Raw genomic sequence first — 26,275 nt, forward strand, 5'->3', positions numbered from 1 at the left:
GGGGGAAGACTCTATATTGTGGGAAGAAATGAAGCTTTAATTTCTGTAGAGCAGTAAAATGCAAAATAATTTAGATGCTCATATTGTAAACTTATTGTAAACCAGAGATAATTATTTCTAGCATGAATAAAATGGCCAAGGATTACCAGCCACATTCAAAATTAGTTATTAATTTTAAAAAATCAAAATTAAAAAATAAGCAAACTGGTGGAAAAAATAAACATAAAACAGAAAGTAAACCCTCCAAATGTTGTCATTGTCAAATGCAGCTGGTGAAAATCATTAAAGTTTTCACAAGAATTTGAAAAAAAGTATCAAAATAATAATCTGTATTAGTTACCTATTGTGGCTTAAGAAATTAATTAGTAGTTTCAAATGACAAACATTTGTTATCTCACAGTTTATGTGGGTTAGGTATTCAGGAAAAGCTTAGCTGGGTGGTTCTGACTGAGGGACTTTCAAGAAGTTGTCATTAATATGTCTGCCCATGGTGCAGTCATCTGAAGGCTTGACAGCAGCTGAAGGATCCACCTCCCTCTTTATTCAGGTGGCTGAGATCAGGATATCTCAGTTCTTTGCCAAGAGGACTTCCCATAGAGCTGCTAAGAAAATGGTAGCTGCTTTCCCCAGAGCAAGTGACGAAAGAGAAGAGAGAGAGAGAGAGAGAGAGAGAGAGAGAAAGGCAGTCACAATGCCTTGTTATGACCTAGTTTTTGAAGTTGTATGCCATCACTTCACTTCCACTTTATTTTATTTCTTAAAAGCAAGTCACTAAGTTCAGCCTATGATCAAAAGGAGAGGAATCAGGGCCCACCTCTTGAAGGGAGAAGTTACAAAAAAATTTGTGACCATATTTACAAAACTAGCATATCACCCATTTAAAAATATGAACTCAACATATAGACCTAAGGGCTCAGAAATTACGTGGCAAAATGAATTTAAGCTGATAGAACTCAAAAAAATTGAGAGAAATACTTTATAGTAGAAATAAAAGCTAACTTGAAAACAAGACAGAGAAGAGTAGGCAGGACAAAACACTGATAAAAGATATATAATAAAGGCTCATGGAGGACTTGAATTACAGAAGTGAGCAAAACAAAATGAAATGATTAGATGCTTTTTAGGATTAACAAGGAAATGATTGTGTTTTTCACTAATCGTATTTAAAATTGTTGGCACTCTCACTCTATGTAAATATTAAGCTTCATCTCTCTGCAACCAAAACTCAGGCATGGACCTGTTACTCACTAGGATCAATGAAAAGTGAACCAAAGTAATGTATGCCCTTCTGGGCAGAACTTTTAGATCCCAAAGCATGGTATGCCATGCTCTCTTTTTCCCTGCTGCTCTGATCAACATCTCTGTTAGACAGAGCTCTTAAATGTCCATGATGACAGAACCCCACTGAAGACATGCAATGAGTGAAATAAACTTGATTTTGAAATTTGTGAGCTTGTCTATTAATATAGTATAAATAAGCTTATCCTAAATAACACGGACTCTGAGTGGAGCTTATACTATCCTCAGTCCTGGATCTCAGGGTTTGGACTTGAAACTAACACTGTCAGCTCTCCTGGTTCTCCTGCCTTTGGATTCAGACTGGAGCTATACCACTGGCTTTCCTGAATGTCTACTTTGATGACTGTGGATCTTAGACGTTTCAGACTCTATAATCCTGTGAGTCAATCCCTCTTTCTGTGTCTCTTTCTGTGTCTCACCCTCTGTCTCTATATGTATACATACATAGAGAGAGAGAGAGAGAGAGAGGGAGAGAGAGATGCAGCTTTCTAACTAGTTTCTCTGACTCCATCCTTATCCTAGTCCAATAATACAACTGCCAAAATGACATGTCTAATAAAATACATCTGGCTATATCACTGCCTGCTGAACAACTATTTAACAGCTCTTCACCTTTTTCAGAATAAAGGTTAAAGTTACCATGATTTGTGGTGCATTTAATGATCTGCAAAGAACGCTATAAATAGTAAAATAACATTATAAAGACAAAAAAATTATAATACATAAATGCCATAATATATTGCTAAATCATCTATTAATTATAAATGAAACATAAGAAAAATTACTAAACTCTTGAACCTGAAATGAAAATAAAAATGGAAATACTAATTGTGAAATAGTAAGTTATGCTAATGTAGAACTTAGAATTTAGTTATTTAGAGGTATTCTATCCACTTAGGTACTTAGAGTTGGTAGTCGCTAGCCACATGGCTATTGGCATTTAGACTTCAATTAATTTAAATATATGAAATATAAATAAGTGTATTGTTAAATATATAAAACTTAAAAAGTGGCTTTACTAGCCAGTCTTCAATTACTCGATTGTCATATGTGAGTTGTGGTTACATATTGCACACCTGTACATACAAAATATGTTTAACACACATGTAATACTATTTATCCCTTTTAGAAAAAAAATGTGCCTTTTATATGTACCACCAGTTAATCTGGGGCTTTGATCCAACCTGAGGATATACACACAAAACAGAACAAGAGTATTCTTCTGGGTTAAAGTATTACAAAATGCAGACATTATCTTTTTCTGTGTCCTAATTTTAGCTTTCAATTCAGAGTATTTGAGTCTGTGATACCAAGTTTCAATTTCTAGTGTAGATTTAAACCAGTTCATGCATTCAGAGAGATAGAAGCGCCTACTGAGTCACAAATTTGTATACAGACCACCAACACTGATATCACTGCCACAATTGGAATCATGCTCAGATCACAGCTGAGGGTCTAACATACCTGTTACATTACATTTGGAGCTTAGGAGTCTTTGCAAAGGCCTTCCCTGAAACCCTGGCATATGCCAAGTTGTTGCAGTCATGTAGACCCACTTACTCCTGCAGACTAGTGCATAAGTAAACATTTCTCAGAGCAGATAGGAACCCCATCGGGTTGGAACTAATGCAGATGGTACTGCGTCTTTGACTAGGTGCCTTCCAAGTGACAAACAGGAACATGTAGGCTCATGTGCCTGCATTCACCTGTCAGAAATTTATCAGTACCTACATTGGCTTTTAGCCATCATAACCAATGTATTAGTCTGGATTCTCCAGAGAAACAGAAAATAATTGGAGACCTATATCTGTATCTTTCTCTTTCACTCTCACTCTTTCAGAGTTAGAAAAGTTAAATAGAAACTATTAGTTAATAATAGAAAACTATTAGTTAATAATAGTTAGAAAGGGCTTCTCTGGTAGTGCAGTGGTTAAGAATCCACCTGCCAATGCAGGGGACACGGGTTCAAGCCCTGGTCCTGGAAGATCCCACATGCCGTGGAGCAACTAAGCCCGTGCGCCACAACTACTGAGCCTGTGTTCTAGGGCCGGGAGCCACAACTACTGAGCCCACGTGCCACAACTACTGAAGTCCATGTGCCTAGAGCCCATGCTCTGCAACAAGGAGGAGCCACTGCAATGAGAAGCCCACGCACCGCAACAAAGAGTAGACCTCACTTGCCGCAACTAAAGAAAGCCTGCACGCAGCAACGAAGACCCAATGCCGCCAAAAAAAAGTAAAAAATAAAAATATAATAAAGAAAAATAGTTAGAAAACTATTGCAATTTTCAAAGTTGATATTGTGAAGGCCTAAACAGAAGTATGGACAGGGCCGTTGATGAGTGAAAAATTTTCCAAAGATAAAAATCAATATTAGTGACCACATGGAGTAGTCTCCCAAGAATTTAGAGTCTGGATATTATATACTCTCTTAGCTTATGAATATAGCATTGCAAATCTTTCCAATGGAGTCAACTCTGGTTTCAAATTTTAAAAAGATAAAATTATTGTTACCTGTGATTCCATCTCCTGCATTACTTGTTCATGCAGATAATGGTACTATTATCATCAGTCTTTCTGAAAAACAAAAAGCTCTGAGCAATAACATATCTTTTATGAATCTTCTTTTAACTGACACAAAATCCATCTCATTGTCTGTTAGATAGTAAGAGGAAGTTTTGTGCCTCATAACTGAAAAATCCAGAGGCAAAGCTGGCTCAGGCAAGGTTTGGTCCATCTTCTCAAATATTTTCATCAATGACAAGGATACTCTTGGTTTCTGCTCTGCCTTCTCTGATCAGCATACAATTATATGTCTACATCCACTCACCTGCTCTTTCTTTGTGGTTGTAAAATAGGTGTACTTTCAGACTTGTTTGTGTGTGTGCTCTGTGTGTGTAATTGCATGTGTGTGTGTGTATATGTATGCACAATGTATATGCACAATGGATGCCCTGGAGTATGTATAGATGGGCCACATTTTGAAGTGGACATAAATTTTTGAATTTTTGAGAAGGATTGCAGAGTGCAGTAACTCACATTAGGGGAATAACTAAGGTGGATGAGCCCCTGCAAACCACTTCTACAACAGATGTTTTTACAAGACGTGGTAAAATACCCATGAGTTGAAGTCAGTATTTCTCTAACCTCACTGATCCTTGGTTTTCTCATCTATAAATTGGGAGTGATAAATATCTATCTTCGAAGGATGTGGTGAATACAGACCAATGTGACAGTGTGGTTTCCTATCCCAGTTCTGATGTTTACTAACTGTGTGAGCCCAAATAAAATAAGTAATCTGTCTGGACCTTAGCCACTTCCCACAAATTGGAGCTAGTGAGAGTCCCTATTCCACTTTTAGCCTTTATGCTTTCAATAATCAAGTCTAAGAGATGAATGAGAGTCTATCCATGTAGAAACTGAGGAAAAGGCAAGGAAACTTGCTTTGCCAAAATCCATAGAAAATGTCATTTATCATTGGCCAAAACTAGGTCCTATGCCTATTTTTGAACAAACCGTTAGGAGCATGAAATTAGCTTATTAGACTAAGCCTTTAGTGGCCACTTTTGGGGAGGGGGTGTTGGCATAAATATCAACTGAATCACATCTCTGACTGGGCTAGTTACTCAAAATATGTTATCCAAAGAAAATTCCAGATAATATTTGTTTAAAAGGTGGTTGAAAGATGTGGAGTGTCAAAAACAGTACTACCTGGGCATGGAACAGCTGCCATATTTTATAAATCTTCAATAGAGAATGTTCTGGCAAAAGCAATATAGATGACATTCTTATAACTATTGCCAAATAACAGAGGTAATAATCTACTAAAATGGATTTAAGTTTTCACACACACTGAATAATTCTCTAAATCTGTTAATAAGGACCTATCATTAAAAACAGCAAAAACATCAACAATAATGAAATTATTGAAATAAAAGTGTTCCTATATACCTGAAATTAATACAGTATTGTAAATCAACTACACTTCAATTTTTAAAAAGTGTGTCTAATAATTCTTTATATTAGAAAATTTTTGTACTGTTCATAAATGAAACATAATATATTAGCACACAATGTATAGCATCATTTTTGCTCTCATTATAATAAGCACTTGAATACATTTCAAGGGTTTATGTGCAATCTTCTATCAGTGAGGCATTAGCTAAATGTTTCTGTAATTTGTATGGCATCTGAGAAAAAAGAATTTAAAGGAAGATGTTGGGTTAAGAGATCAATACAAATTTAAATTAAAATATTAAGGAACCACACACAGCCTATATCCAGAAGGCAAACTTCTACCACATCATTCCTTCAAAGTGTAACAGATTCATTTCTGAGACAATGAATTCTGACCTTATATGTAATTGAGAAACCAAAGTTTGATTTTACTTTCCTTTAATGATCTCAAAGGAGAATAAAGCAATATAGTGAAACAACAGAGAACACATACACCGTGTGTGTGTGTGTGCAAATATATGTGTGTTTGTGTATGTACATAGATAGAAATAGAGAGAGAGAGAGAGAGAGAGAGAGAGGGAGAGAGAGCGCTAGTTTAGCTGTCCTCATTGAGGATATTATTCCATGGGAGAAGAGCCAGAAGTAATAAACTTGAGTCTTTTTCTTGTGAAGATTACTGTTAATCTCAACAACCAAGAGAGAACCTCTAGAAATTGTCCAGTTCACATAATTAAGAAAGTCTACATCTAAAATAAGATAATAAATAAATATAGTAACTTCTTAGACAACATCTTGAACATTTAAATAATTATAATTCTTCATAGTAATCACTGTGAATGTCTATACAGTCTACAAATGCCATTGTTAAAAATGGGAAAATTCTACTTTGAATGTTTTTGTCTCTCACACTTCCTTTTGAATTTTTTCAATTATCATTTTTATCTTTTGAAGGCATTTATCAATTATAATTACATATATTAATTCATCAAATATTTTAATTTGTGCCCTATCCCGGGGCAATATGATACAGTTCCTTATCTTTTCAACTGGAATTAAGCATCTTTTCTAAAATACTGCTAAAATAAAATTTTAAGATATTTTAAATAAATAGTGCTACTTTTGTCTGAATAAAGAATATAATGTTCTGTGTGCAAGAATGTAAGTTAAAAAAGAGAATTGTCTCAGGTTTTCTTTTTTTAGTATGCACATCCCTCTCTAGGAAATGGAAATGAGATAGAGGAGAGAAAGACTGTAAGAGAGTGACACATTTGGATAGTTGGAACAATTTGACCAAAGAGCGTACTGGAATTAAAATTATAAGAGTAAGAATAAGAGGAGTTGGAGCTGAAAGACATTTTAATACACAGAAATCACACAAATATTAACTTGCTCAATACTGATGATGATCAAAAGGAAAAAGATAGAATACTTCCAGTCTTAAACAGGAAAACAAACATTGGTTCCAATAAAAATATGGAAAATTTATCCATGGTAATGTAAAAAAGTATGCATGTATGATATCTACTAAATTGATGATCAGTCATGGTAATTACAAAGAATGGCAAACTCATGTTTGCAGACCTTAGTATGAAAAGAGATGTTTTATTCATTGTTAGAATAGAAATTGTTTTACAATGTATTTCTTCTTTTTGTAAATTTTATTTATTTTTAAAAAAATATTGTTAAATAGATCTTTATTGGAGTATAACTGCTTCACAACTGGGCGAAGCGTGAGTAGCATCACAATGTACTTCTACTGTTTCTATAGCTGTCATTTTTTTAGTATACAATGGTAAATGTGAAAAAATAAAATGATTGGCATGTAATGGCTAAAGAATATAATACATCGTGATAGGTTACTATAGTTTATGGAGTTTTGTAGCATGTTCTTTTACCAAGGGAATGGAAAAAAAGTAACTTGTGAGTAGAAAATTCTTTTTTTTAAAGTTTTTATTGGAGTATAGTTGCTTTACAATGTTGTGTTAGTTTCTGCTGTACAGCAAAGTGAATCAGGTGTACATATACATACATCCCCTCTTTTTTGGATTTCCTTCCCATTTAGGTCACCACAGAGCACTGAGCAGAGTTCCCTGTGCTGTACAGTAGGTTCTCATTAGTATCAATAGTGTGTATATGTCAATCCCAGTCTTCTGTGGTAGAAGAAAGCCTTCCAAAAAGTTTGAAAACTTCAGGTGAAAATTCTTTGGGGGAATGCTTAGGGATGGGTTTTATGGAGTTTCTACCTTTCATTACCTCTAATTTTCTTTGTTTTTAAGAATATTGGTTTTGTCTGCAGGGCTTATTACTATTAACATGTTGAAGAATTTATTAATTAAGCACAGTTATCTTTTATATAAGTTATCTTTGGATCTTTTAATACTATTCCAATCAAATTTTAAATCCAGTACATCTCTGAAGTAATATTTTTAAAATCATAATGATTATTAATCATTACAATAGTTACATTTATTTTTTAAATGATGCATAATCTATCCAATAGATTTTTATGAATAAAAACAACATATATTAATATATGTGTACATATATATATAAACAGCATATATGTGTGTGCATTTATATGTGTGTATGGGTATGGATGTGTGTGTGGGTGTTGTGTGTGTAGGAATAGTATGGTACCAGTAAAAATTTAATAACAATTATGTGTATTAGATTATTTTATTACACAGTTACATGCATGAGTTGGTACTGCTATTATATTCATTCTATAGTTAAAGGAACAAGAGCTGTGCTGGGATTCAAACCTAAGTACTGCTACTTTTAGAGTTATTCTCTTAGGCACTATGATGTATAATATACAGTAATACATGTATGTGTTTATATATATGAAAATATATTTACATATGTATGTACATATAGCCAGAAAAAGTCATGGAATATGCATAGAATCAGAAAGAACGTTATGGTAATATCTATATTATCATAAATATATAATTGTTAACCTTCTTAAAAGGAAAATATATTAAAAAACATACTAAATTCTAGGATCTCAAACTATGTAATAAAATTAAAACAACTGCAACACGACTAATGAAGGAATTAATAATATATTAAAGTTTAGAAGCTGCTAAAAGTAAGATAGTGTTTGTGAAACTAGGAGGTACCAAAATCCTCTATAGTGCATGTGTATCTATAAGAGTGATTATAAAAGAAAATCAGGAAGAATGAGCTCAGATGTCTTTGGTTAAATACCTCACATACCAATTAAAAGACTTGTATGTATGCTATATGCAATAACTATCCCTGAAATGGAAATAAAAACATGCCAAGTACATGTGGTTTCTTAGTGGTAAATACTTCCTAACTCACAGAAGCTTAGGTTTATGTTTAGAAACTTTTAAGAGCAAATCTATTTTGTGTTATTTTTAGGAATTGTATACATAACATGTATTTTCAACTTTTTAAAAAATAAATTTATTTATTAATTTATTTATTTTTGGCTGCATTGGGTCTTTGTCACTGCGTGCGGGCTTTCTCTAGGTGCGGCTAGCGGAGGCTACACTTCGTTTTGGTGTACGGGCTTCTCATTGTGATGGCTTCTCTTTGTTGCAGAGCATGGGCTCTAGGCGCATGGGCTTCAGTAGCTGTGGCACGCAGGCTCAGTAGTTGTGGCTCTCAGGCTCTAGAGTGCAGGCTCAGTAGTTGTGGTGCGTGGGCTTAGTTGTTCCGCGGCATGTGGGATCTTTCGGACAAGGGCTCAAACCCGTGTCCTTGCATTGGCAGGTGGATTCTTAACCACGGCGCCACCAGGGAAGTCCTTCAACTGGTTTTAATGTTTAAAATAATTTATAAGAATGTCTGATATATGAATCTTTTGATCTGTCAAATTTTGCTTCATGTATTTCTAAACTATAATATTAGGTACATAAAGTTTAGGTTTTATATGTTGTTGATTGACATTTTATCATTATGAAATATCATGTGTAATATTTTTATTATTTAAAGCCTCCATTTTTTAAATAATATAGTCAAACCAAATATCTTTTGATTAGTGCTTAAATGATAAACTTTTTTAACCACTGTAGTTTCAACTGTTGTATTTCCTTATTTTAATGTGTCTTTTTAAAACAGCATATAATTGGATTTCAAACTGTCCCACCTATGTTTTGTACTCAACCCTTTTCTCTCGTTCTTTTTTCTGTACACTTCTCTGTATTTCTTAACCTATCCTGAAATTTAGTAATGCTGTCTTATGCTATTTATTACACCAATAAAATACACCTTAATTTCAGATATTATATTCTGTACTTCTAGAATAATCATTTGGTATATTTTTAGAGTTTCAAATACTCTTTTGAAATACTCTCTATTTACATCCTTTTTGAACCATATAACATAACTGTTAGCTAGAGTCTCAATAATAAAGGAGAGAGACAACTGTACAGAAGCAATATTTAAAAAAATAATTAATGGACAGAAATTTTCCAATTCACATTTAAGACATCAAGCTCCAGATTCAAGAATTCAGAAAATACAAAACAGAACATAAATACCTATGAATTATGGACCTCGTGGTCAAATTTTTGAAAATCAAAGATAAGGAAAACATTAAAACAGCAAGAGAAACAAGGCGTAAGGTATTGTCAAGGGAGCGACAAGGGACATGATATCTAAATTTCAACAAAAACAATGAAAGTAAGATGATAATAAAGTGACATTTCTAAAGTGTGAAATAATCTGTCAACCTCAAATTGTGTATCTTTCAAGTGTTTTCATTGAAAATCAAATTGAAATAAAAATATTATACTCAAAAGAGCAACAAAAGGTAAGATGTTCAATGGTCTTCAAGCTAAAGAAATAAAATAATCCCAGATATAAGCATGAAACTAGAGGGAGGGAGGAATGAGGAGCACCAGAAGAAATAAATATCAATAGTAGAAATGGATATTCATTGCTTAAAACAGTAAGAAAGACAATAAAATACATAGTGAGATTTATAATATATATATATATATATAAAAGTAAAATATATTACAATAGTAACACTAAGAAAGGAAGGTATTTTTCAAGACTCTGTCAAAATAATAATTTGAGGTAAACCATAGTAAATTAGTTACATATTATCATCAATAAGTGGAAATTACTTGCTTTTAACGGATAGGTGTGGGTTGCTTCTCCAACCCAGGAAAATCCAGCAGATTTATTATTATAACACCCTGACATCCACGTTCCAAATCCCAGGGTTCTACTAATTTCCCATCATGCCTTGACCTTGGAATAGCATAATTTTCTTGGTAGGGAATGATCAAATCTCATGATAAGTACTGGACCTTGTCCTTAGATCATTCTTTCCTCCTGCTTCAGTAAATCAGACACATTTTATATCTTAGTTAAGAGTCACTCTCACTTTCACATCTAGCTTTTAATTGATAATTAAATATCTTCGGTCTTTTTTAAATCTTAAAAATCTTAAAACTTACCAAGTTTTTGGCCATTATCTCTACAAATATTATATCTGCCCCTTTCTCTCCTTTCCTCTGAGACTCCTATTATGCATATATTGCTATGTTTGATGGTATTGTCTATTTCTCTGAGGCTCTGTGAATTTTTCTTCATTCTTTTTCTTTCTGTGGCTTATGTTGGATTCTCTGAATTGACTTTTCCTCAAGTTTGCTGATTCTGCCAACTCAGAGTTCCTACTGAACCTCTTTAGTGTATTAGTCATTTCAGTTATTGTATGTTACAAATGTAGAATTTATATTTATATAATATATGTAATTATATATATATATTATAATAAAATAATTATATACAAATTATGTATTTTTGCATTGATATTCACTATTTGATGAACATAGTTCCCCTACTTTCTTTAGATATTTAGACATGGTTTTCTCTAGTTTTTAAACAAATTTATAACAGTTGATTTGCATTATTCTGTGCTAACTTTGACTTCTGGTTTTCCATAGGGACAGTTTCTCCTAGCTGCTTTGTTGTTGTTTCTTTGTATGTCTTCAATTTTTTTTTCTTTGAGATGACATTTTGAGTAATATATGATGACTCTGGAAGTCTGATCCTTCCCCCCAAATTTGTAGTTGTTCTTCCAGTCTTGTGTTCAGTAACTCTGTAGGATTAATTTCGTAAAGTCTATCATTTGTGGCCAATGACATCTGTGATTGGTTAGTTTAGTAGTCAGTTAACTGGGCAGAGATTTCCATAAATGACTTGAACAAATAAGTCTTCCACACAGGATTGTGTGCCTGTGTTAAGGCATACTTTTAACACTCCTGCAGTTTACATTTCTGACTTAACCTTCACTTCTTGTGTATGCAAGGTCTCAGTGTCAGCTAGAAGTGAGATATTAGGGCCTCTTCTGGTCTTTTCTTGGCATATGCCCAGCCCTCTATATCCTCAGAAATATGTTAGAGCTATTTGAAGTGCCCTAGGGATATCTCACTCCATAGATCCTCCTTTTGTTTTTCGGTCAGGCTCTTGTTTGCCCTACCTGGGATTATGCCTCAGGCAGCTGCAGTGTTAAACAGTTGGCATTTGTTGTTTTTCAAAAAAAATAAAAATAAAAAACCCTGGAAATAAGGCTCTTCCCATTAGTGGAGCTTTGAATTAGTCCAATGGAAAGAAGCCCTGTGTATGAGACTTCTCCTGGGTGCTTCCAAGTAGGTCAAATAATGACAGTGCTCTGGGGATGGGACTTCTTGAACAGCTCCAAACCTTGTTCTCTCCCTTCAGTGGCTTCTAAACTGTTGTTTTCACAACAATAATGGTTGTGAGGCTGCTGCTTTTCAAGGCTATAGAAAAGCTAAAAAAGAGTAAAAAAGAGTAGGGTAGTTTTAACTGCCACAAAGCTCACTGTTTTTATTAAGATTTAGCAGTTTTTCTTGAATAAATACTTCTCTGGTTATAACAAGTTTTTGTTTACTTTGGACAGTTCTGTAGAAGATAATTTTGAATTATTTGTTAGTGTTCTAGGTTCTTTGTTAGAGGAATGGTCTTTTGGACCACTTCTGCCATTCTGGAAGTCCCATTAGCAATTCTTAATTACAAAAGATATGAAACGTCTTCATTCATGAGACAAAATTTCTCCATTTCAGATTCTCAGTAGAGATTTAAGCAGGAGCAGAATGTAATTTTCTTAAATTTCAAATTCTTGACTAAAAGAATGGATGTTTCAGGCATCTGATCTAATGAGTGTGATTTCATACATTCCTCTAGGAATTATAACTTCTTCCTTTTATTAGTTCAGGGGACCTGAATGCCACTGACCTGTACACCAATAGCATATACCTCTGTAGAATCAATTATTTGAGTTACAGTTCATTTTTATCAATATATAATTTTTGACAATTTAAAAATTAACATCTTGTACAAATCTGTTCTGTATCTATCATAAAACTGGTTTTAACATCTCTGTGTACCATTGTGTGTGGGTGTGTTTGTGTGTGTGTTTACCCTACTGACTACCTTGACTCAGAAAAAGGTAGGCAATGTAATCCACAGGGAAAATGTGTCTTGAAATAGAATTAAAATCTTGTATGCACCATGTAGTTATGTAATGTTGGACACTAAATTTCTTACTGTATTTGATAATATTTTCTTTTATATAAAATGAAATGCAAAATGATGAGAGAAGTTACTGAGTAACTCTAAATGTTAAAACTTCTTTGTATAAAATGGAGATTGGTAAGATTGGGGGAAATGTATGTTTATTTTTATAATTGTTAGCAATATAAATGCAAACAAAACAATGAATTTTCAGGGAGTTTAGAATCTAGAGAGGATGACAATAAGCATATAAGGCAAAATTTTGTAAAGGATTTGACTTGAAGTGGGGATGGAAAATTTTTCAGATACTCTCTATTTTAATTGCCTAGGTTTTATTCACATATTTTTTATTTGTACAGTTTCACAGACAAGTTACTTGTGCTAAAGAAAAAGATATCAACTAACTAATGAATTAGACGATGGTTCAAGAATATGGAGAACTTTGAGAGTTGGGGTTGGGAAGGAAGGACAGTATTATGTAGGGTTTAGAATTTAGTGTTTAGGGTGTAGTGTTTAGAGTTTCTTCATTTTCATTTCAACATATTTTAGTCCAAATTTAATTGCCTTTTATTTTTAAATCAGCCTTCTTTTGGTTTAATGTTTCTTGTTCATTTAAATACTGTTTTCCACAAAATTGTGAAGTACACTATGTTTATATAAAAGCATTGGAGTAGAATAATTATTGTTTATAATTCTAACAATTTCCTAGTAAATGGATACATTTTCTGTAAGACTGAATGATGACTATCCTTAATTTTTCTTCACATCCTCCACTAAACACTCTACATTAGACGAAATCTACTATAAATTGTTAAAACCAGAACTCTATGTTCTCTTAATGTTTACTCTCAAAAAATTAAGTTAAATTCAACATAAAAAAATTACCAAGACCAAAAGATTGCATTTAAAATCGTTTAAATATTTTCATTATTTTTCAGGTTACCTTCAAAACACTAATTAATATAGAATCAGAAGAGAACCTTCAAGATGGCGGAGGAGTAAGATGTGGAGATCCCCACGTGGAGGAAGGTGTGGGGACCTCCTCCCCACAAACACATCAAATTACAGCTACATGTGGAACAACTCCTAAAGAACACCTAAACACTGACAGAAGACCTCAGACTTCCCAAAAGGCAAGAAACTCCCCACGTACCTGGGTAGGGCAAAAGAAAAAAGAAAAAACAGAGACAAAAAAGAATAGGGATGGGACCTGCACCTCTGGGAGGGAGCTGTGAAGGAGGAAAAGTTTCCACACACTAGGAAACCCCTTCACTGTCGGAGTCATGGGGAGGGAGGGAAGCTTTGGAGCCACAGAGGAGAGCACAGCAAGAACGGTGCAGAGGTCAAAGCAGAGAGATTCCTGCCCAGAGGATCAGTGCCGACCAGCACTCACCAGCCTGAGAGGCTTGTCTGCTCAACCGCCCAGGCAGCTGGGGGCTGGGAGCTGAGGTTCGGGCTTCGGAGGTCAGATCCCAGGGACAGGACTGGGGTTGGCTGCGTGAACACAGCCTGAAGGGGGCTAGTGCAACACAGCTAGCTGTGAGGGAGTCTGGGAAAAAGTCTGGAACTGCCTAAGAGGCAACAGATAATTGTTTCGGTGTGCGTGAGGAGAGAAGATTCAGAGCACTGCCTAAACGAGCTCCAGAGACAGGCACGTGCTGCGGCTATCAGTGCAGACACCAGAGACAGGCATGAGATGCTAAGGCTGCTGCTTCAGGCACCAAAAAGCCTGTGTGCAAGCACAGGTCACTATCCACACCTGCGCTCCCAGGACCCTGTGCAGCCCACCACTGCTAGGGTCCCGGAATCCAGGGACAACTTCCCCAGGAGAACACACAGCATGCCTCAGGCTGGTGCAATGTCATGCCGGCCTCTGCCGTTACAGGCTCGTCCCGCATTCCGTACCCCTCCCTCCTCCCGACCTGAGTGAGCCAGAACCCCCTAATCAGCTGCTCCTTTAACCCCCTCCTGGCTGGGTAGGGAACAGACACCCTGAGATGACCTACACGCAGAGATGGGGCTATATCCAAAGCTGAACCTTAGGAGCAGTGCGAACAAAGAAGAGAAAGGGAAATCTCTCCTAGCAGCCTCAGGAGAAGCGGATTAAATCTCCGCAATCAACTTGATGTACCCTGCATCTGTGGAATACCTGAATAGACAATGAATCATCCCAAAATTGAGGCGGTGGACTTTGGGAGCAACTGTAAACTTGGGGTTTACTTTCTGCCTCTAATTTATTTCTGGTTTTATGTTTATCTTAGTTTAGTATTTAGAGCTTATTATCATGGTAGATTTGTTTACTGATATGGTTGCTCCTTTATTTTATATATATATATATATATATTTTTTTTTTTTTTCCTTTTCAATTTTTGTGAGTGTGTATGTGTATACTTCTTTGTGTGATTTTTTCTGTATAGCTTTGCTTTTACGTTTGTCTTAGGGCTCTGTCTGTCTGTTTTTTTGTTTTCTGTTTTTTAGTATAGTTTCTAGTGCTTGTTATCATTGGTGGATTTATTTACCAGTTTGGTTGCTCTCTTCTTTCTTTCTTTCTTAAAAATTTTTTATTACTTTTTTATTTTTAATAATATTTTTAATTTTTATATTTTATTGTATTGTATGTTTTTCTTTCTTTCTTCTTTTTCCTCCCTTTTCTTCTGAGCCATGTGGCTTACAGGGTGTTGGTTCTCTGGCTGGTTGTCAGGTCTGAGCCTCTTAGGTGGGAGAGCTGAGTTCATGACACTAGACCATCAGAAACCACCCGGCCCTATGTAACATCAAACAGTGAAAGCTCTCCCAGAGATCTCCATCTCAGCACTAAGACCCAGCTCCACTCAACCACCAAGATACAGTGCTGGACACCCCATACCAAACAACTATCAAGACAAGAACACAACCCCACCCATTAGAAGAGAGGTTGCCTGAAATCATAATAAGTTCACAGACACCCCAAAACACACCACCGGACGCAGTCCTGCCCACTGAAAGATAAGATCCAGCCTCATCCACCAGAACACAGGCACTAATCCCCTCCACCAGGAAGCCTACACAACCCACTGAACCAATGTTACCCACTGAGGGCAGACGCCAAAAACAACAGAAACTACAAAACTGCAGCCTGTGAAAAGGAGACCCCAAATGCAGTAAGTAAAGCAAAATGAGAAGACAGAGGAATACACAGCAGATGAAGGAGCAAGGTAAAAACCCACCAGGCCAAACAAATGAAGAGGAAATAGGCAGTCTACCTGAAAAAGAATTCAGAGTAATGATAGTAAAGATGATCCAAAATCTTGGAAATAGAATGGAGAAAATACAGGCAACATTTAACAAGGCCCTAGAAGAAATAAAGAGCAAACAAACAATGATGGACAACACAATAAATGAAATTTAAAATTCTCTAGAAGGAACCAACAGCAGAATAACTGAGGCAGAAAAACGGATAAATGACCTGGAAGATAAAACAGTGGAAATAACTACTGCAGAGCAGAATAAAGAAAAAAGAATGAAAAGATTTGAGGACAGTCTCAGAGACCTCTGGGACAACATTAAACTCACCAACATTCAAATTATAGGGGTCCCAGAAGAAGCAGAGGAAAAGAAAGGGTCTGAGAAAATATTTGAAGAGATTATAGTTGAAAATTTCCCTAATATGGGAAAGGAAATAGTCAATAAAGTCCAGGAAGCACAGAGAGTCCCATAGAGGATAAATCCAAGGAGAAATATGCCACGACACATATTAAGCAAACTATTCAAAATTAAATACAAAGAAAAGATATTAAAAGCAGTAAGGGAAAAGCAACAAATAACATACAAGGGAATCCCCATAAGGTTTACAGCTGATTTATCAGCAGAAACTCTGCAAGCCAGAAGGGTGTGGCAGGACATATTTAAACTGATGAAAGGGAAGAACCTACAACCAAAATTATTCTACCCAACAAGGATCTTATTCAGATTCGATGGAGAAATTAAAACCTTTACAGACAAGCAAAAGCTGAGAGAATTCAGCAGCACCAACCCAGCTGTACAACAAATGCTAAAGGAATTTCTCTAGGCAGGAAACACAAGAGAAGGAAAAGACCTACAATAACAAACCCAAAACAATTAAGAAAATGGTAATAGGAACATACATATTGATAATTACCTTAAATGTAAATGGATTAAATGCTCCAATCAAAAGACATAGACTGGCTAAATGGATACAAAAACAAGACCCGTATATATGCTGTCTACAAGAGACCAACTTCAGACCTAGGACACATACAGACTGAAAGTGAGGGGATGGAAAAAGATATTCCATGCAAATGGAAATGAAAAGAAAGCCAGAGTAGCAATTCTCACATCAGACAAAATAGACTTTAAAATAAACACCATTACAAGAGACAAAGAAGGACACTACATAATCATCAAGGGATCAATCCAAGAAGAAGGTATAACAATTGTAAATATTTATGCACCCAATATAGGAACACATCAATACATAAGGCAAATGCTAACAGCCATAAAAAGGGAAATTGACAGCAACACAATCATAGTAGGGGACTTTAACACCCAACTTTCACCAATGGACAGATCATCCAAAATGAAAATAACTAAGGAAACACAAGCTTTAAATGATACCTTAACCAAGATAGACTTAATTGATGTTTATAGGACATTCCATCCAAAAACAACAGAATACACATTCTTCTCAAGTGCTCATGGAACATTCTCCAGGATAGGTAATATCTTGGGTCACAAATCAAGCCTTGGTAAATTTAAGAAAATTGAAATCGTATCAAGTATCTTTTCCTACAACAATACTATGAGACTAGATATCAGTTACAGGAAAAAATGTGTAAAAAATACAAACACAGGGAGGCTAAATAATACACTACTAAATAACCAAGAGATCACTGAAGAAAAATCAAAGCGGAATTCAAAAAATACCTAGAAACAAATGACAATGAAAACACAACGTCCCAAAACCTATGGGATGCAGAAAAGCAGTTCTAAGAGGGAAGTTTATAGCAATACAATCCTACCTCACGAAACAAGAAACATCTCAAATAAACAACCTAAACTTACACCTAAAGCAATTAGAGAAAGAAGAACAAAAAAACCCCAAAGTTACCAGAAGGAAAGAAATCAGAAAGATCAGATCAGAAATAAATGAAAAATAAATGAAGGAAACAATAGCAAAGATCAATAAAACTAAAATATGGTACTTTGAGAAGATAAACAAAATTGATAAAACATTAGACAGATTCATCAAGAAAAAAAAGGAGAAGACTCAAATCAACAGAATTAGAAAACAAAAAGGAAAAGTAACAACTGACACTGCAGAAATACAAAGGATCATGAGAGATTACTACAAGCAGCTATATGCCAATCAAATGGACAACCTGGAAGAAATGGACAAATGGCATTTTTCACAGAACTAGAAAAAACATTTCACAATTTGTATGGAAACACAGAAGACTCCATTTAGCCAAAGCACCCTAGAGGAGGAAAAACGGAGCTGGAGACTTCAGACTGTACTACAAAGCTACAGTAATCAAGGTAGTGTGGTACTGACACAAAAACAGAAATATAGATGAGTGGAATAGGATAGAAAGCCCAGAGATAAACTCATACACATATGGTCATCTTATCTTTGATTAAGGAGGCAAGAATATACAATGCAGAAAAGACAGCCTCTTCAATAAGTGGTGCTGTGAAAACTGGACATGTAAAACAGTGAAATTCGAACACTCCCTAATGCCATACACAAAAATAAACTCAAAATGGATTAAAGACCTAAATGTAAGGCCAGATGCTATATCACTCTTAGAGGAAAACATAGGCAGAGCACTCTATGACATAAATCACAGCAAGATCCTTTTTGACCCACCTCCTAGAGAAACGGAAATAAAAACAAAAATAAACAAATGGGACTTGATGAAACTTAAAAGCTTTTGCATAGCAAAGGAAACCATAAACAAGACAAAAAGACAACCCTCAGAATGGAAGAAAATATTTGCAAATGAAGCAACTGACAAAGGATTAATCTCTAAAATATACAAGCTGCTCATGCAGCTCAATATTAAAAAAGCAAACAACCCAATCCAAAAATGAGCAGACCTAAATAGACATTTCTCCAAAGAAGATATACAGATTGACAACAAACACATGAAAGGATGCTCAAGATTACTAATCATTAGAGAAATGCAAATGAAAACTACAATTAGGTATCACCTCACACCCGTCAGAATGGCCATCATCAAAAAATCTGCAAACAATAAATGCTGGAGAGGGTGTGGAGAAAAGGGAACCCTATTGCGCTGTTGGTGGGAATATAAATTGATACAGCCACTATGGAGAACAGTATGGAGGTTCCTTAAGCAACTGAAAATAGAAATACCACACAACCCTGCAATCCCACTACTGGGTATATACCCTGAGAAAAACATAATTCAAAAAGAGTCATGTACCACAGTGTTCACTGCAGCTCTATTTAGAGTAGGCAGGACATGGAAGCAACCTAATTGTCCATTGACAGATGAATGGATAAAGAAGATGTGGCACATATATACAATGGAATATTACTGAGCCATAAAAAAAACGAAATTGAGTTATTTGTAGTGAGGTGGATGGACCTAGAGACTGTCATACAGAGTGAAGTAAATCAGAAAGAGAAAAACAAATACTGTATGCTAACACATATATATGGAATCTAAAAATAAAAAAAAAAAAAATAGTTCTGAAGAACCTAGGTGCAGGACAGGAATAAAGATGCAGATGTAGAGAATGGACTTGAAGACAAGAGGAGGTGGAAGGGTAAGCTGGGACGAAGTGAGAGAGTGAAATGGACATATACAACTACCAAATGTAAAATAGATAGCTAGTGGGAGACAGTCTCATTGCACAGGGAGATCAATGCGTTGCTTTGTTTCCACCTGGAGGGGTGGGATAGGGAGTGCGGGAGGGAGATACAAGAGGGAGGAGATATGGGATTATATGTGTACGTATAGCTTTTTCACTTTTTTATACAGCAGAGACTAACATACCATGGTAAAGCAATTATACTCCAATAAAGATGTTAAAAAAATAAAATAAAACAAAATAAAATAAAACAAAATAAAATAAAATAAAATAAAACAAAACAAAATAAAATAAAATTGATTCTAAAAAAATATCATGCTTTTAAAATAAAAATTAGAAAAAAATTTTTTATCCTTGTATTTACAGGTGAACAATGTAAAACCTAGTCAGGTAATTAATGTATTTTTTTGATTAATAATAATAAAGCACAGAGAAATCACTGACTTGCTAAAGGAAAAAACCTAGTTTGTCATGCAGCTTGAGCCTGGATCACTTATCTTCTGCCTGACAGTAAACAATGACTAAAAATCCCTTATTCACTAATTTATACTTAATTATTCATTAGTCATATGAATCCAGGCAAACATTTGCTGTTATTTCAATTTTATATAATGTTTACATGATTAGTAATAAACTTTTTTGCTCTTTCTTTTTTTTTTTTTTTCTTTTTTTAAATTTATTTATTTTTTACTTTATTTTTGGCTGAGTTCGGTCTTTGTTGCTGAGCGCGGTCTTTCTCTAGTTGCGGCGAGCGGGGGCTACTCTGTTGCGGTGCGCGGGCTTCTCATTGCAGTGGCTTCTCTTGTTGCGGAGCACAGGCTCTAGGCACGCAGGCTTCAGTAGTTGTGGCTCGCGGGCTCTAGAGCGCAGGCTCAATAGTTGTGGCGCACGGGCTTAGTCATGTGGGATCTTCCCGTACCAGGGCTTGAACCCATGTCTCCTGCAGTGGCAGGCGGATTCTTAACCACTGCGCCACCAGGGAAGCCCTTTGCTCTTTCTTTTCAATAGAAATCACATCAGGAGATGAGAATATTAGTAAATGTAAGATAAGGTAGATTTTTCTTATTAAGAAAGCTGGATAGCTGTAATAGAGCATGTTCATTACATATTTGGTTTGTGTTATGATATGAATGTGTCCCCCTTAAATTCATGTATTGAAATCCTAGCTCCCAAAGGTGATGATATTAGAAATTGGGGACTTTTGAAGGTGATTAAGTAGTGAAGGTGGTGTTCTCATGAGTGGGATTAGTACCCTTATAAGTGAGACCTCACAGAGCTCCCTAGCCCCTTCCACCATGTGAGGTCACAGCAAGAAGGTGCAGGCTGTGAGCCAGGAAGAGGGCCTTTACCAGAAAGCAACCATGTTGGTACCCTGATCTTGGACTTTTAGCCTCAAGAACTGTGAGAAATAAATGTTTGTACTTTATAAGCTACCTGGTGCGTGGAATTTTGTAAAAACAGCCCAGATAGAATAATATAGCTTGAACATTTCTGATCTAGACTCAGGAAGGGATAATTATGCCAAAAGGATAATTAATTAATGAGTATTCAACATAGTTGAAGCTTCTTATGTCTGTTATTCACCTTCATTCTGACTGCCTCATGTTTGGTGATGTGACTAGCTTATTCTACTTCACATTGAAAGCTCTTAACTTATCAAGTAAAAGTTAAGCAATATGCGATTATCCAATGAACCAAAAATCATAAGCTACTAAACAGCATTATTTGGATTCTTTAATCAGTAAGAGCCTTAAAGAGTTACAGTTTTAAGGGTTAAGGATTAAACCAAATGCTACAATATGAGGTTTAAATAAGGGTGAAGACAGCTCATGAATCTAAGTGACTGTCTAACTTGGGGAAATAACATTTATAGTGTTTTAATATTTTATTTATATTAAAGAAAATTAATCAATCTAATTTTATGTCTATTATTACTTTAATTAAAGGTGAAATGCAGTTAGTTAATTTGTAATTCATACATTTTCTGCAACAGCATATAAAATGGGATCCAACCAGGCCTCTGGACAGCACACTATTTTAAGATCCTCTCAGCTTTGTGATTCTCTATGGGGTAAGTGAAATTTTGACTTAGAATCTCAAGAACCTGTATTTAAATAAATGTGAAATTATGAATGAAATATGTTAAATGTATATTGTGATCATCTTCAAGAGCAGAATTACTAGGATGCACATATTACCTTTAGTAAAACTGATTTATACTGGGAGAGGTTCATATTTTATAAAAGGGCAGGCATGGCAAACATTGCATCAGAGTAAATCCTTTAAGAATTATATATTATAATATGCTCTGGCTTCAGGGAAGTTGAAAAAATAGGAATATAAGAAATATTTCATACATTACCTGTATAAGTCTAACTGAAATTCATTTTGGATCTTTGTGTTTCAAACTTAAATTTCTGAGGATAAATAATTCCATGGAATAACTATCTAGCAGAAAAAAAAACAGCACACAAACATATTCAATGAAACAGCAGATGGAGACTTTTATCATTTGCTTTATCAATTTTATTGTGTAAAATTAATGTTGGTGAATGGTGATACATAATCCTGTTATTTACCTGTTTTAGTTACTTTTGGACCTACTTACATAATATGTAAAATATTACTCACACCTCTCTGTCCACATCATAGAGGACAATAAGAGGGGGAAGGCACCTATATATTGAAAGAATGTGATATTAGATGTGTGTACGTATTGTATATACACAAACACACACATGTGTGTATAGCACATACATGTGAAATATTTTTATTAAGGAAACTTCATTCTTTTTTTTTTTCACACACACACACTGTATTTTATTTTTACAAGAGATAAATAGACTGACACCAAGCATTGTACATGGATGACCACAACAAAAGCAACAATGATTGCAATTACCAAACATGAAACACACTCACACTATGTCATAATATTGACATTCAGTCCAGTAATCCTCTACTGTAACAGCTCCTTTACTTTGCAGTGAAAATTGATTTGTATATTCTTTGCTTCTGAGTCCTTGTGGGATTTTTTTTTTTTTTAATTCAAACAGAAAGTCACAAAAATTATACTCATCCTCATCAGTTCACTCAGTCCCATGTAATTAATTTTTTTTTTTATCTTGATCTTTTGTTAGCACTTTTATGAATTCATCAGTTTTTCCTTAGAGTTCTGAAAATGCTTATTCATTCAGTTCAGCAGTACAGTCAGTTACCAGAAACCTGTACTTGTCAGAGTCTTTTCCATGAATTTCTTGAAGATGAAACCCTTTTATAGGAACATATTTGCAAAAGCATCAGAGTACACCCAGACTGTCTGTAAATGACAAAAGACTTAAAAATGACCACTGTTAAAGATTTGATGAAAGTTCATAATAATGCAGTTGACAAGAAAATTAGTTATTTCTGAGATATACATTTTAAAGTAATAACTAGGATTATGACTTATAACATTATACCAGAACATATAAGATTTTTAGTAATTTCATGTAATGTCTGAAACATTTATATTAACATATTTCCATACAAATAACCCAATGAAAGTTTAGTATTAGTTGTTTTGTTTGTTTGTTTTTTTATACTGCAGGTTCTTATTAGTCATCAATTTTATACACATCAGTGTATACATGTCAATCCCAATCGCCCAATTCAGCACACCACCATCCCCACCCCACCGCAGTATTCCCCACTTGGTGTCCATATGTCTGTTCTCTACATCTGTGTCTCAACTTCTGCCCTGCAAACCTGCTCATCTGTACCATTTTTCTAGGTTCCACATACATGCGTTAATATACGATATTTGCTTTTCTCTTTCTGACTTACTTCACTCTGTATGACAATCTCTAGATCCATCCACGTCTCAACAAATGACTCAATTTCGTTCCTTTTTATGGCTGAGTAATATTCCATTGTATATATGTACCACAACTTCTTTATCCATTCGTCTGTTGATGGGCATTTAGGTTGCTTCCATGACCTGGCTATTGTAAATAGTGCTGCAGTGAACATTGGGGTGCATGTGTCTTTTTGAATTACGGTTTTCTCTGGGCATATGCCCAGTAGTGGGATTGCTGGGTCATATGGTAATTCTATTTTTAGTTTTTTAAGGAACCTCCATATTGTTCGCCATAGTGGCTGTATCAATTTACATTCCCACCAACAGTGCAAGACGGTTCCCTTTTCTCCACACCCTCTCCAGCATTTTTTGTTTGTAGATTTTCTGATGATGCCCATTCTAACTGGTGTGAGGTGATACCTCATTGGAGTTTTGATTTGCATTTCTCTAATAATTAGTGATGTTGAGCATCTTTTCATGTGCTTCGTGGCCGTCTGTATGTCTTCTTTGGAGAAATGTCTATTTAGGTCTTCTGCCCATTTTTGGATTGGGGTGTTTGTTTCTTTAATATTGAGCTGAATGAGCTGTTTATATATTTTGGAGATTAATCCTTTGTCTGTTGATTCGTTTGCAAATATTTTCTCCCATTCTGAGGGTTGTCTTTTCGTCTTGTTTATGGTTTCCTTTGCTGTGCAAAAGCTTTGAAGTTTCATTAGGTCCCATTTGTTTATTTTTGTTTTTATTTCCATTACTCTAGGAGGTGGATCAAAAAAGATCTTGCTGTGATTTATGTCAAAGAGTGTTCTTCCTATGTTTTCCTCTAAGAGTTTTATAGTGTCCAGTCTTACATTTAGGTCTCTAATCCATTTTGAGTTTATTTTTGTGTATGGTGTTAGGGAGTATTCTAATTTCATTCTTTTACATGTAGCTGTCCAGTTTTCCCAGCACCACTTATTGAAGAGACTGTCTTTTCTCCATTGTATATCTTTGCCTCCTTTGTCATAGATTAGTTGACCATAGGTGCATGGGTTTATCTCTGGGCTTTCTATCTTGTTCCATTGATCTATGTTTCTGTTTTTGTGCCAGTACCATATTGTCTTGATTACTGTAGCTTTGTAGTATAGTCTGAAGTCAGGGAGTCTGATTCCTCCAGCTCCGTTTTTTTCCCTCAAGACTGCTTTGGCTATTCGGGGTCTTTTGTGTCTCCATACAAATTTTAAGATGATTTGTTCTAGCTCCGTAAAAAATGCCATTGGTAATTTGATAGGGATTGCATTGAATCTGTAGATTGCTTTGGGTAGTATAGTCATTTTCACAATGTTGATTCTTCCAATCCAAGAACATGGTTTATCTCTCCATCTGTTGGTATCAGCTTTAATTTCTTTCACCATTGTCTTATAGTTTTCTGCATACAGGTCTTTTGTCTCCCTAGGTAGGTTTATTCCTAGGTATTTTATTCTTTTTGTTGCAATGGTAAATGGGAGTGTTTCCATAATTTCTCCTTCAGATTTTTCATCATTAGTGTATAGGAATGCAAGAGTTTTCTGTGCATTAATTTTGTATCCTGCAACTTTACCATATTCATTAATTAGCTCTAGCAGTTTTCTGGTGGCAGTTTTAGGATTCTCTATGTATAGTATCATGTCATCTGCAAACAGTGACAGTTTTACTTCTTCTTTTCCAATTTGTATTCCTTTTATTTCTTTTTCTTCTCTGATTGCCGTGGCTAGGGCTTCCAGAACTATGTTGAATAATAGTGGTGAGAGTGGACATCCTTGTCTCGTTCCTGATTTTAGAGGAAATGCTTTCAGTTTTTCACCATTGAGAATGATGTTTGCTGTGGGTTTGTCATATATGGCCTTTATTATGTTGAGGTAGGTTCCCTATATGCCCACTTTCTGGAGAGTTGTTATCATAAATGGGTGTTGAATTTTGTCAAAGTCTTTTTCTGCATCTATTGAGATGATCATATGGTTTTTATTCTTCAATTTGTTAATATGGTGTATCACATTGATTGATTTGCATATATTGAAGAATCCTTGCATCCCTGGGATAAATCCCACTTGATCGTGGTGTATGATCCTTTTAATGGGTTGTTGGATTCTGTTTGCTAGTATTTTGTTGAGGATTTTTGCATCTATATTCATCAGTGATATTGGTCTGTAATTTTCTTTTTTTATAGTGTCTTTGTCTGCTTTTGGTATCAGGGTGATGGTGGCCTCATAGAATGAGTTTGGGAGTGTTCCTTCCTCTGCAATTTTTTGGAAGAGTTTGAGAAGGATAGGTGTTAGCTCTTCTCTAAATGTTTGATAGAATTTGCCTGTGAAGCCATCTGGTCCTGAACTTTTGTTTGTTGGAAGATTTTTAATCACAGTTTCAATTTCATTACTTGTGATTGGTCTGTTCATATTTTCTGTTTCTTCCCGGTTCAGTCTTGGAAGGTTATACCTTTCTAAGAATTTGTCCATTTCTTCCAGGTTGTCCATTTTATTGGCATAAAGTTGCTTGTAGTAGTCTCTTAGGATGCTTTGTATTTCTGCGGTGTCTGTTGTAACTTCTCCTTTTTCATTTCTGATTTTATTGATTTGAGTCCTCTCCCTCTTTTTCTTGATGAGTCTGGCTAATGGCTTATCAATTTTGGGAAACTTCATTCTTAATTCTTAAGAAAACACAATTATAAAATTTCTTAGAGTGTCATATTGGTCAGACATAGATAAACATGTAGGTATAAGTATAGATGTAGACATATTTGTCCAGAAAACTTCTTTTAGGACCTTTATCATTTAAAAATGCACAAAAGACTAAATTGACCCTTTTATCTGAATC

The sequence above is a fragment of the Eubalaena glacialis genome, chromosome 10 (assembly GCF_028564815.1).
Source record: "Eubalaena glacialis isolate mEubGla1 chromosome 10, mEubGla1.1.hap2.+ XY, whole genome shotgun sequence".
NCBI lineage: Eukaryota > Metazoa > Chordata > Mammalia > Artiodactyla > Balaenidae > Eubalaena > Eubalaena glacialis.